The sequence below is a fragment of the Cydia pomonella genome, chromosome 14 (assembly GCF_033807575.1).
Source record: "Cydia pomonella isolate Wapato2018A chromosome 14, ilCydPomo1, whole genome shotgun sequence".
NCBI classification, from domain to species: domain Eukaryota; kingdom Metazoa; phylum Arthropoda; class Insecta; order Lepidoptera; family Tortricidae; genus Cydia; species Cydia pomonella.
This window is the reverse complement of record NC_084716.1, coordinates 9,662,099-9,673,910: the sequence shown is the minus strand read 5'-3', so window position 1 is coordinate 9,673,910 and position 11,812 is coordinate 9,662,099.

Sequence of the window (11,812 nt, the reverse complement as noted above, 5' to 3'; positions counted from 1 at the left end):
GGGGCCAGAACATCGGAACCTTCGAAACACGATTTGCGATTAGATTTGTTAGATGTTCATAGATCAAGGAGTAGACGCTGATATGAGAGAGAGTAAGCACAGTTACGCCTAAAACCTACGACAGCGAGCAACTGCTACAGTTTTAGGGACTTAAAAGTAAGTATATATCACAAATTGCAGGGGGTCAGTTAACTCTGCAGCTTACTGCATATGATTACTCTTACCAAGCTAACTCTAAATATCTATGAAAATATGACGTAAAGTATATTGGAATAACTTCGAAATCGTACCTAATTATGAAAATTGAAAATATGTCCTAAATTAAAGCCCGACCAGAAATATATGATCATTGTCAAGAGGGCGCTGTTATTCTCGTGTATAGGGTGACAGTTCAGTAGTATAAAAAATTTAGTTCCAATTGAAATTCCGCAATATGGCGCGTGATCATATAATACTGGTCAGGCTTTAGCAGCACTTTCTACTGTAGTATTAGCAGGAAAGATCACTTGGTAAGCGTTGCAGTAGTGTAAGTAAGCGTTATCAGGGTATAAATTGTTTTTATTTAGTTTTGTAGGGATTAACGATTTTCTAAATTATCCCGCTTTCGGAAGTTACCGCACAGCACCTTAAATTATAGTACTTCCACATTTTGCGATGTCAAAGTCAGTATAGATTAAGTCGTTAATCGATCTAAGGATTATATTACAAATGAAACTGTGTGTCTGTCTGTCTGTTAGTTGAAAGGTAACGCGATAGTTTGACTCTCGGGGAAGGACATAGGATAGTTTTTATCACGAAAATCATCCCTTAAGAGGGTGAATAGCGGGGTGAAGTGAGATAATTGATATACTCGTAAGCATATGCTCAAATTGAATGATTGCCATCACACTTTATCTAGGCGTCATACTTAGTGGTCCCTGAAATAAGGAAGTTTGAATCAATGAAAAGCTGATTGGATAAAAAATAAACAATCCGAATTACTAATTGACGACCGGTCTGGCCTAGTGGGTAGTGACCATGCCTATAAAGCCGATGGTCCTGGGTTCGAATCTAGGCATTTATTATGTGTGATGAACACAGAAATTTGTTCCTGAGTCATGGTTGTTTTCTATGTATATAAGTATGTATTTGTCTATATACGTAATAATACGTATGTATATCGTCGCCTAGCACCCATAGTAACTTTGCTTAGTTTGGAGCTAGGTCGATTTATGTAAGACTGTCCCCAAATGTTTATTTTTTTTATTAATTTCACGCAGACGAAGTCGCGGGCAAAAGCTATACTATCGTAAAAGCGAAAGTAACTCTATCTGTCTGTTACCCCTCCATACGTAGACCCCTCAACTGATTTAGATAAAATTTGTATGGAAATACTTTGGGGTTCCGTAAAAGAACATAGAATAGTGTTTATTAATCATCAACGCAGACGAAGACGCGGGCAGAAGTTTAGTTCTTCCATAACTTTAAACACAAAACCGGCAGCAAAGCACGTTCATCCGCCTGTCTTGAACTATGAATAATTACAATAAAACAGCTTCAAACATATTATAAGGTGCATAATGAGTTTCCAACCCGTCCTGTTAAGACTCGGGCCGAACATCTACTGTAAAATCTGCAAACGCAATTAACTCTAAACTTCACTTAACACACCGCTTCCTAGTTAAAACCCTCGTGTCAAAAACATTTCCTATCACTTTTAACTCGTTGTGATATAGGGTATATTCCCTTGACCGGGTTTCTTTTAAAGTTTGTGCAAGCAGCCTTTGTTGTCTACCGACTAGACAGAGGGGAGGGGTGCATTTTGTTTTATTTGCAAATGGCGACGGTGCCCGTTGGTATGTGTGCGTGTTTGTGTGTGCGCGATCGATGCGTGCGTCGGTGCACTTATTGTTTGGTTTTTAGATCAAGTCCTAAGTATTTGCTGATGGGATTAGAGGGGGAGAGATACCTAGTTAGGCCCATTGAGTCGCGAAGTGAAGTTTCAATGATTACCTAGTTTCTCTGAGGAGCTTAAGCGTTAGATATGCTGGTACATTGTCCTGCCCTGGTGGCCTAGCACACTAAGTCCAACGCCGAAAACGAATTAATCCGTCACAGACCACAGAGTAACATAAACCTACGTGCATATGTATAAAGTTCAATTTCAGTTTTGTCACTTCGGTGACGTGGGGTCCGAGTGGCAACTTTTGTGTTTAACACGACGCGAAAAGGTTAAAGACATTTATTTCATAATATCCCATGCCTTAAACTAATAAAAACCCCCTAATAAACCTCTACTCAACTCACTTCCGGACATACAACCTAAACCACTGAAGAAAAGACGTTGAAATATTTACCATCAATTAAATACAATTTAATAAGTTTAAGTATATAATAAAATATGATTATAAAAATCAACCCTTAAGGGGGAGAAATGTGAAATTAAAGTTTGTTTTAAAGAAAATTGAGAACAACAGATTTGTACCTAAAAAGGGCAAAAACGCCTAGAACTTTTAAACCTTTAAAATGACAAATTCATTGCTGTTTTACTCATTTTTTTAATTTGAATTTGGCCATAACTCCATTTTTATGGAAATCGTCACCGCCACGCGCTACAAATTAGGTACAGTCAGACCAAGCTAAGTTGGCAGCGATTTTTATAGCCGAGACGGGGCACGTGTTATTTTAAACGTCATACTTCTATGAAATTATGACGTTTACTTTAATACTTGCACCGTCTGGACTATCAAAAAAAAAATTAAGGTCTATTTAAAAGTGATACGTTCAAAATAAGGACAAATGGGCTAAAATGACCATTTTTTATATAGTGCAACATCACATTGTGATTGTAAAATCTTAAATTCTCATATAATTTATAAAATTACATGTACGAGTATTTAATTTTTATAATTTGTGCGAAAATCTAGTTTTTTGTATGAAAATGTATAACGAATATTACAAAAAATTATTCGTCGTCCTTAAATTGTACGCAAATGAAATAGCCATGCCCTAGTCACTAAGGCAGAAATATCAGCGCACAAATAAATGCCCTTACCGGGATTCCAACCCGGGACCATCGGCTTCGTAGGCAGGGTGCAAAGGAAGTATGGCGCTTACTTGACTCGATGGATAATTTTCTTTATAGTCTGCGCGGTCATTAAACACAAAGTCGCCATTAGGAGACGTTTTAAAATAAACTTTTCAAACTTGGCATGGAAATGTGTTTTTATAGACCCTATTTATCAAGGAGCCATTGTATTTAAAGTTGTATTAGACGGAAAACCAGCGCTAGCCCAGCCAGGCTAGCACCATGATGAGTCGGGACCATTTCGTGGCTTATATGTTATATTGCGTTACTTGTTGTTTTCTTTTTTATTTTGCCACGAATAACCGCTCTCTACTCTACTCTATTACACTTTTTTTCTCATTTGAACCTGTTTATGTTATTTCTACTCAAAATCACGACCACTATTGGCCGTAATATGAGAAAAAAGTGACCCAAGAATTGTATTTTACGTAAATTTGTACACTATCGGAATAGAAGAATGGAAATATTGGCACTTTTCTGCTTTTAGAATCGAAAGAGCTCGTGATTCTGAGAAGAAATAACTTAAAAAAATACCAAATATATCACAAGTATACAATCTTAAATAAAATGACCCTAAGATACTAGTTATTGTGTGACTTCTAAGGATCCGATATAACAGTTGGTAGGTATCAACCAGAAACTCGACTTCCTAGAGAAAAACTAAAAAGGGTAGTTTTCGGAAGAGCACTTGCGTTTCTATTCACCGGGTGTCACACAACAACTAAATTATAAGCTTTACTTTTTCAAATAATGCTGACAACTGGACACGTCAACTAGTCAAAAAAAAATTGGCTTCGATTTGTCGATCATCCCTTTGATCCCTACTTAGAGATAATTAAAAGATAATTGCGAAAGTAATTCTGCCTCTTTTGTCTGTCTGTTACCTCTTCACGTTTAATTATAGCATGGAGATAGTTTTCATCCCGGGGTGGAGTATAGTTTTTATCACGGAAATTATCTTTTAAGGGTGTGAAAAGGGGGATATGGAAGTACCTTCTAATTCTACGCAGAAGTTGCAGAAGAAGCTAGTACAAAACAAATATTTCAAATTGTCGACGATCGACGTTTAGCGAAGTACCTATTCATTCACAGCCAGCTGCAAGGTATCTTACAACTGGACTGCAGGTATATAAGTCGTTTTTTTAGTTATTGAGTTCTTCTTAAAAACAACGAAGATAATACATATATATCCCTGTAATTAACGTTCAAATTAAAACGCAATAAAACACCGTCACCTACTCTAAATCCGTACCCATTTTACACTTCCCCGAACAAAATCAACTTTTTCTTTATGAATTGTAAAACCTTCCATTATGAGTCACTGTTAGCGGTGTATCTTTCCTAGAAGTTTGTAATTAAAAATCTAGAAAGTCAATTAAAGTTAGCCAAGAGTTGGGTCGCTAGTGAAGGGACAAGTGCCCTTTTTTATCTGGAGTGAGTCGAGTATTGAAATTGCTATAGGCACTTGTTATTATAGAAATACGTAGTTGAAATACCTACGTGTGGTATCGGCTATGAATAGTGATATCCATAAGTACCTACTGTATATGGGACCGCACATCACGACAAAAATGTTAACTATTGTAGGACCAGTTTTCATATCATTTGAAATAGAGGTGTATTGTCAAAGAAAACTTAGCGACGTACATGTTTCTGCCATTTTTCGAGATATAATGAAAACTTTTAGAACGCCATTTGACCTTGATCCTTATTCTTTCACTGATAAATAAATAAATAAAATAAATATTATAGGACATTATTACACAAATTGACTAAGTCCCACAGTAAGCTCAATAAGGCTTGTATTGAGGGTACTTAGACAACGATATATATATAAATATGTATAAATACTTATATACATAGAAAACACCCATGACTCAGGAACAAATATCCATGCTCATCACACGAATAAATGCCCTTACCAGGATTTGAACCCGGGACCATCAGCTTCGTAGGCAGGGTCACTACCCAGTACCCACTAGGCCAAACCGGTCGTCATAATTTGTTAAATATCAAAAAGTGTCGCCATCTAATCTAATAGATCAAAGGCCAAAAGTATGGTGGCATCGTCTCGAGCGACCTTTAGCCGATGCCCGTTAAGATGTATGAAATACACCTCGCAAAGTAGTATGCCAAATATTGAAAAACCCATTGTTTAATTATGACGAAGTGATTTTTCAATTCATCCAGCACTCGCTTTAACTTTGGTGTGTGGTAGTAAGAAATCGTGGGTTTTCCAACGTCGGTCGTGATGTATAAAGCAGAAAAAATTGTTCTAGAAAATAATACATAAAGTTGATTAAAATTCTTAGCAAAAATAATAAACAAACATATTTTAGATTGGTTACATCTGGAACGTCACAATGACAATGACATGTGTCATTGTGACATTCAGCCATCTTTGGTAGTGTTTTTGGAATCTAATTGTGTACCTCGACACTTGCCCTTCACTACAGCTTTAGAATTGAAATCGTGGAAAATGATCCGATATTCCTTGAACGGTGTCTGCTAAGTGCGACCCGATTACTTTGTCCCCAGTTTACGGTGGGGTTAACAAAATATACTGGAAATACCATTTCAACAGCGTAAGGGCGTAACTTCAAAGCAAAACCGAGTCTTTTAGAACCTTTTGATATATGCTAATATTGATTTTGTGAAAATTAACTATTAGCTATTAATACCAATGTTGACGCAAGTAATTGCCTCGTTTGTTGTAATTGCTGTTGATTATACTGAGAGGCAAATTACTTAAAGCAAATAATGGCATCATAGTTAATGGTGAAAATTATTTTGGTGAGAGGTATATTTGCCCTGTCTATATGTCCATCTGCGTGTCTGTCCGCCCATGGCTTAGCTCAGTGACAGTGACGTACAGCAAAGGATAAAAAAATACCACAATAAGCACAATATGGTGTGCATTCAACAGAGTTGTTCACTGTATGACATGTATATGTATATACATCATTGCCTGCCCCTCACCTGGGAACACTCCTCGACAGTGACTCAATGCGTGTGGCTGTAGCACTTCGCCTGGGTTGCGATGTTTGTATATCTCACAAATGCATCTGCGGCTCCATGGCTGTCGCTGCTCTGGGAGGTTTCCCAGACACCACGCGCTAAATGACATCGTCCGGAGGGCCCTAGTATCTGCTAACATCCCGTGTGTTCTGGAACCGCCGGGCCTGTGTCGCACTGATGGCAAAAGGCCGGACGGGTTAACTTTGGTGCCATGGCAGAAGGGGAAGTGCCTGCTGTGGGACGCCACGTGCGTTAGCACGTTCGCCGCCTCGCACCTCGGCCGGACAGTGCGGACAGCCGGCGCTGCGGCAGAGTTGGCAGCATTGAGAAAGAGGGCAAAATACTCTGTTCTAGAAGCGAATTATTATTTTGTACCTCTCGCCTTCGAGACAACGGGGTTTTGGGGGTCTGACGCCATAGCGTTTATAAGGGAAGTGGGACGTAGGATTAGGGAGAAGACCTCTGATGCCCGCGCGGGTTCGTACCTGGTGCAGAGGTTGGCCATCGCTATCCAGCGCGGTAACGCAGCAAGTGTAATGGGCACCTTTGCACCCGGTGCAGCTCACGGAGGTCTTTTAGAATAAGATAGTAGTTTATTTATATATTATTGTTTTGTGTGTATATACATCATTTCATAAAAAAGTATTTGAAAACTGGAATTAGGCATTGGTTGGTAATTAAAAACTAAGAAACGATTATATTCCCTACGGCATACCCTACGTGTATATAATGGAGAGTATTTTTCGCATCAACCCTATGCTCCCTATAGTATGGTGTAGGATATATAAATACTTGGAAATATTGAAAGCCATGTTCTAGCTAAATATTCTCGGAAACGCTAGGAACGTGTCCAATGTCGGAAATTCTCGGAATCACATTATAATATGGCGATGGCGGGCATTATATTATAATATGGGTTCCTAAACTATGGCAACCTTAACCCATTGAGCGCTAATCACGACACATTATCGTTTTGCCTCTACGAAGCATTTCCGCTGCATAGCGGGAAAACTATGTTATCGGTAATGACGTAGCGCTTCGACCATAGTACCCTGCTAAGCCGATTAGCAGTTGATATATCAAGTCAAACTTGAATGCAAACGTATGTTATTTTCATAGAAATTTGACATTAATGACGATAATACCACACTTTGACTCAACTAATCTCGTTCGACCGTTCACGTCTCCGTAACATTTTATAATCCTAAAACGGTTAAAGCTGTCTTTTATTAAGCACCATCATAAAGTTTTGCATGTTTTCGGCAGTAAAATATGTCCCACAACAACATAATACAACATAGTAAGCAGTAATCACAGACAGATAGCGTTTACTGCCACTTGGAAGTTATATAGTTTTAACATTTTACAAGACATTGTTGTCGTTCAAAAATGCACTTTAATTTTTAAGCCTAAAGTGCTATTTTGGCAGGTTAAATAGGGAACTGATACGACTGTGAAGTTTCGCTATTCGGTGTATTTCTAGTTGAACAATGTTGGTACAGTTTGCATGCATGGCTTTGAAAGCCTTCATACTACTTTCCAAGTATTCATACATCCTACACCATACCATAAGGTTGATGCGAAAAATCTACTTCGCTATACATATTACTATTTTAGGTATAGGTTAACTGGAAGAGATCCCTCTTAGGGATAAGTTCGCCTTTGTAATACCCAATTATTTTCTATCTGAATCTGATGTAATCAATATTTATTTTTCTCGTACACTAAAGTGTTTACTTACTTACTTACTAGCACCTAAACGAACAATTGTATGGTGCCGAGTAGTCATGTCACGAATTAACGTTAGAATGAGTTTGAAAACCAGCCAGCATTTCGGTGCGGGAATATATCCCTAACAAAAATATAGGTATAGCTAGACCAAGCTAAGTTGGAAGTTTTTTTTTTATTTTATTTTTTACAAATGCTAATTAAACATCGTCATTTCAAAGAAGTTTGATATTTAAAATAACACACAGCCTGAGGTATCAACATCGCTGCTAACTTATCTTGGTCTAACTCTATAAACTGTAAGAAGAAAAACTATTTTCACATTTCTAAGCACATTAATATGAGTTTCTAAACACAAGCTTACCGCCACTTAAAAAAAATTGTTTTTGTGACTATTTTACATTGAACAAAGTTACAAATAAATACACGGAATCATTCCCGCTTCCCGCACCCAAATCCCCGGGGTATGTTCATGATGTTTCATCTAACGCAGTATAATGGTTGTGATGCTAAGTCAATAGAAATAATAGATTTTACTTTTATTAAAGGCTAATAATACTTCTATGCAGACTATAGGTGCATACCTATAGTGTACTATTATGGATATGCATCCAGATGCATGCATGCAAGATTTACCAGCGTGACAAGTGAAAAATTATATTTTGCTTTAAAATTAGAATAAGATAGATTAGATTAGATATATTTATTTCGTAAAGAAAAAGACAGTATTTTACACAAAAGGATAAAACAAAGACTTTCACGAAAATATCATCAACTAAACATTAAAACAGAAATAAAAAATATATAAAATCAATAAATAAAACATGATATGGGGTACTTACTTACTAAAATCCCATCCATGTATTTACGAGCTACAATAAATTACTAGGTATAAATTAAAATGTAGAATTAATTGCGGTAAGAACACTCAAGTTTAAGCACTTAATACTTACCGAAACTTATTAAGGACAAGTAGGTACATTTAAGTACATAGTTTGCTTGCGTAATCTTTTTGGGTGCGCTCGCACCCACAAAGTAATTAACTAGATGATAATAGAAATAGTTTATTAATGAAATAAACGTGTCAGACACATCCCATGCTTGCAGGTAATGTAGGGAGATACAAAATTAAATATGGAAGGGGTTAGGGTAGGCCGCATGGCAAGATTCTCAATTTGAATAAACTTAGCGCCTGTTATTGATATCTCAGCGCCACTTGCACCATACCACTAACCCGGGATTAACCGGTTAAACCGTTAACCTAATGTCAAATTGTACTGGCACCCATGGTAAGTCCAGGTTTAACCGGTTAACACCGGGTTAGTGGGATGGTGCAAGTGGCGCTAATGCATAATGGGCTAATGTAATGCCCAGTTTAATGATAGTCTAGAATATGCATCACCAATAAGCTTCATTTTTTTTTTTTTAATTTTAGATTATATAGTATATTAGACTCTGACCATACAAATTTTGTGAAAATCATTAGGAAAATTAATTCCGACTTGAGTGTTAACACTTGAACACCTCGCTATGTTCGCCAAGTCTTAAGAGCCTGTTTCATTCACTTAGGATTCAATGTTCTACCCGACCAGCCTATATGTGATGGACTCTTATGATTTCTAAGAATTGCCTAAAAAGTAATCATCGATTTCAAAAAGTCACAGATGAATCTGTTTAGGGGGCCTGGGGGCCGAGATGATAATCGTACATCGTAAACGCTTAAACTAAAAAATAAACCGCCAAGAGCATGTCGGGCCATGCTCAGAGTAGGGTTCCGTAGTTACTCTTCCGTCACAATAAGCTAAACTAGAGCTTAAAGTATGGTAGATTGTTAACCAAGGGATGAACTGTGGGTGTACGTCTTTTTACTATGAAGGGGAAACTTTTTGCGATAACTCAAAAACAGCTAAACTGATCATATCCGCTATAGTTTTCATTTAACGTCTTTCTTAAGTTCTACTTCCAAGATTTTTTTCATATTTTTTGGACTTATGGTTCAAAAGTAAGAGGGGAGGACACTTTTTTTTTTTCGGAGCAATTATCTCCGAATATATTCACTTTATCAAGAAATGTTTGTTGAAAACCCCTATTAGTTTTGAAAGACCTTTCCAACGATATCCCACACTGTAGGGTTGAAGCAAACAAAAATTTTCACCCCCACTTTACGTGTAGGTATCGGCTTTATTGATTTATATATCCATGCCAAATTTCAGCTTTCTAGCAGTAACGACCACGGAGCAAAGCCTCGGACAGACAGACAGACAGACAGACAGACGAACATGGCGAAACTATAAGGGTTCCTAGTTGACTATGGAACCCTAAAAAAAGGAGGACAGATACCTACTACGAAAAGTCGCGTGACAAATTTCCATAACATTATAGTTCGTGTCTCCACGATGACGCGCAAATTTGTCAAATCTAACCTTTAATAACAAGACAATACGACTCAAGGCACTGAGAGTGAATGCCACGATCTATATTCAAGTTTTAATTTTAATTGGCGATTAAAGATAATTAATTACCTTCGCTAGGCCCGTAGGTACCTAATGTGCACTCAAGGTATTAAATATCGACACTAACAAAGTGCCATAAATATGTACACACTACTTTAATGTATGGGCAATAAGGTCGTGTATACATATTTTTGGCACTTTGCCCGTATATAGATCGAAACAGTACTTAGTTTATTTGCTGTAACTTTTCAAATCTAATAAACTCAACAACAGGTACGGCTGTACCGGCAACAGTAATAAACTTGCTATTACATTTCATTTCAAGAAAACCAATACTACTCCCGGAACGCCTAGTTTTATCACCGCGAGACTCCTTTACGTTGCTCAGAATGCTCAGGATTCAATAATTTACACCACGAGAACACGACCGCGTGACCTGCATACACAATAAACCTAAATACCACTGAATAAGGTATACATTCCAGGAAATTAGCAGCAAATCCCTAAGGTCATGAGCTTCACGATATGACCACGTTAACCTTTGCAGTTATATTAGCCTTTATAACAATGTGTAAAGGTCCAGTTTTCTTGAATAAGCGCTGAGTTGTTGGAGAGCTTACGCTACATCGTTAGTGTCGCGAGTCCCTCAGGACTCAGGATGTTGGTGAGAATGGAATAGAGAGAACTTATTACTACTTATAGCAGGTTTTATATGCGGAAATGAATATTACGTACTTTGGTCATCATCATCATTGGCCACACCATCTGTTGTAGATGCTTGTTGCGGCGCTTGTGGGTTTATGGGGCTGGGCATCGCCGTTGGTGGCTATAAAGTCCTATAGCAGCACGACATTTCTTTCCGCAAGCTTGCTTAACGTGCATCTCGCTAAGTGTACAGTCAGCGTCAAATACTTTGTAGCAACCAAAGTAGCCAAATAGTTCGGTACACCATATATTTAGTATGGTGTACCGAACTATTTGGCCACTTTGATTGCTACAAAGTATTTGACGCTGACTGTACCTGTACACTCGACTTTAATATCCTAAAAATCGCTATTTGTGGTTATTTGTGGGACTGGGCCTCCTCCAGTTGTCACGACCCTTGGCTAGTTTCCTACACTTTTTCATCTTTCTAAGATCCATATCTACACAACCTAGTCTTTATTTCTTCACCCACACAGGCTGAAATTTATTGTCTTAGACATAAAGACGGGCCCTACTGGCGAAACTGTGGACAGCGTAACTTTTTGACAGACACATAGCGTGGTGCAACCCAAATATGCAGTTAGCATTCGCTAGCGCCATTTGTAATCTTCATGAAATACGGGCATGGTGCAACTCGCCCTGAGTCTGGCAAACAGAACTTGGCAGTCAGTAAGAACCAGGAAAACTATACTCATTCCTTTCTTTTGGGTATTGGCATAAGAAAAAGACAGTATGCTTCTCTCTGTCTATGTTTCACATGAGACAGGCCTAGTCCTGTGGCCAAACTATATGTGTGAAGCACTTTAACTTAGTATCTCTTCAGTTTACAATGTTGATGAAA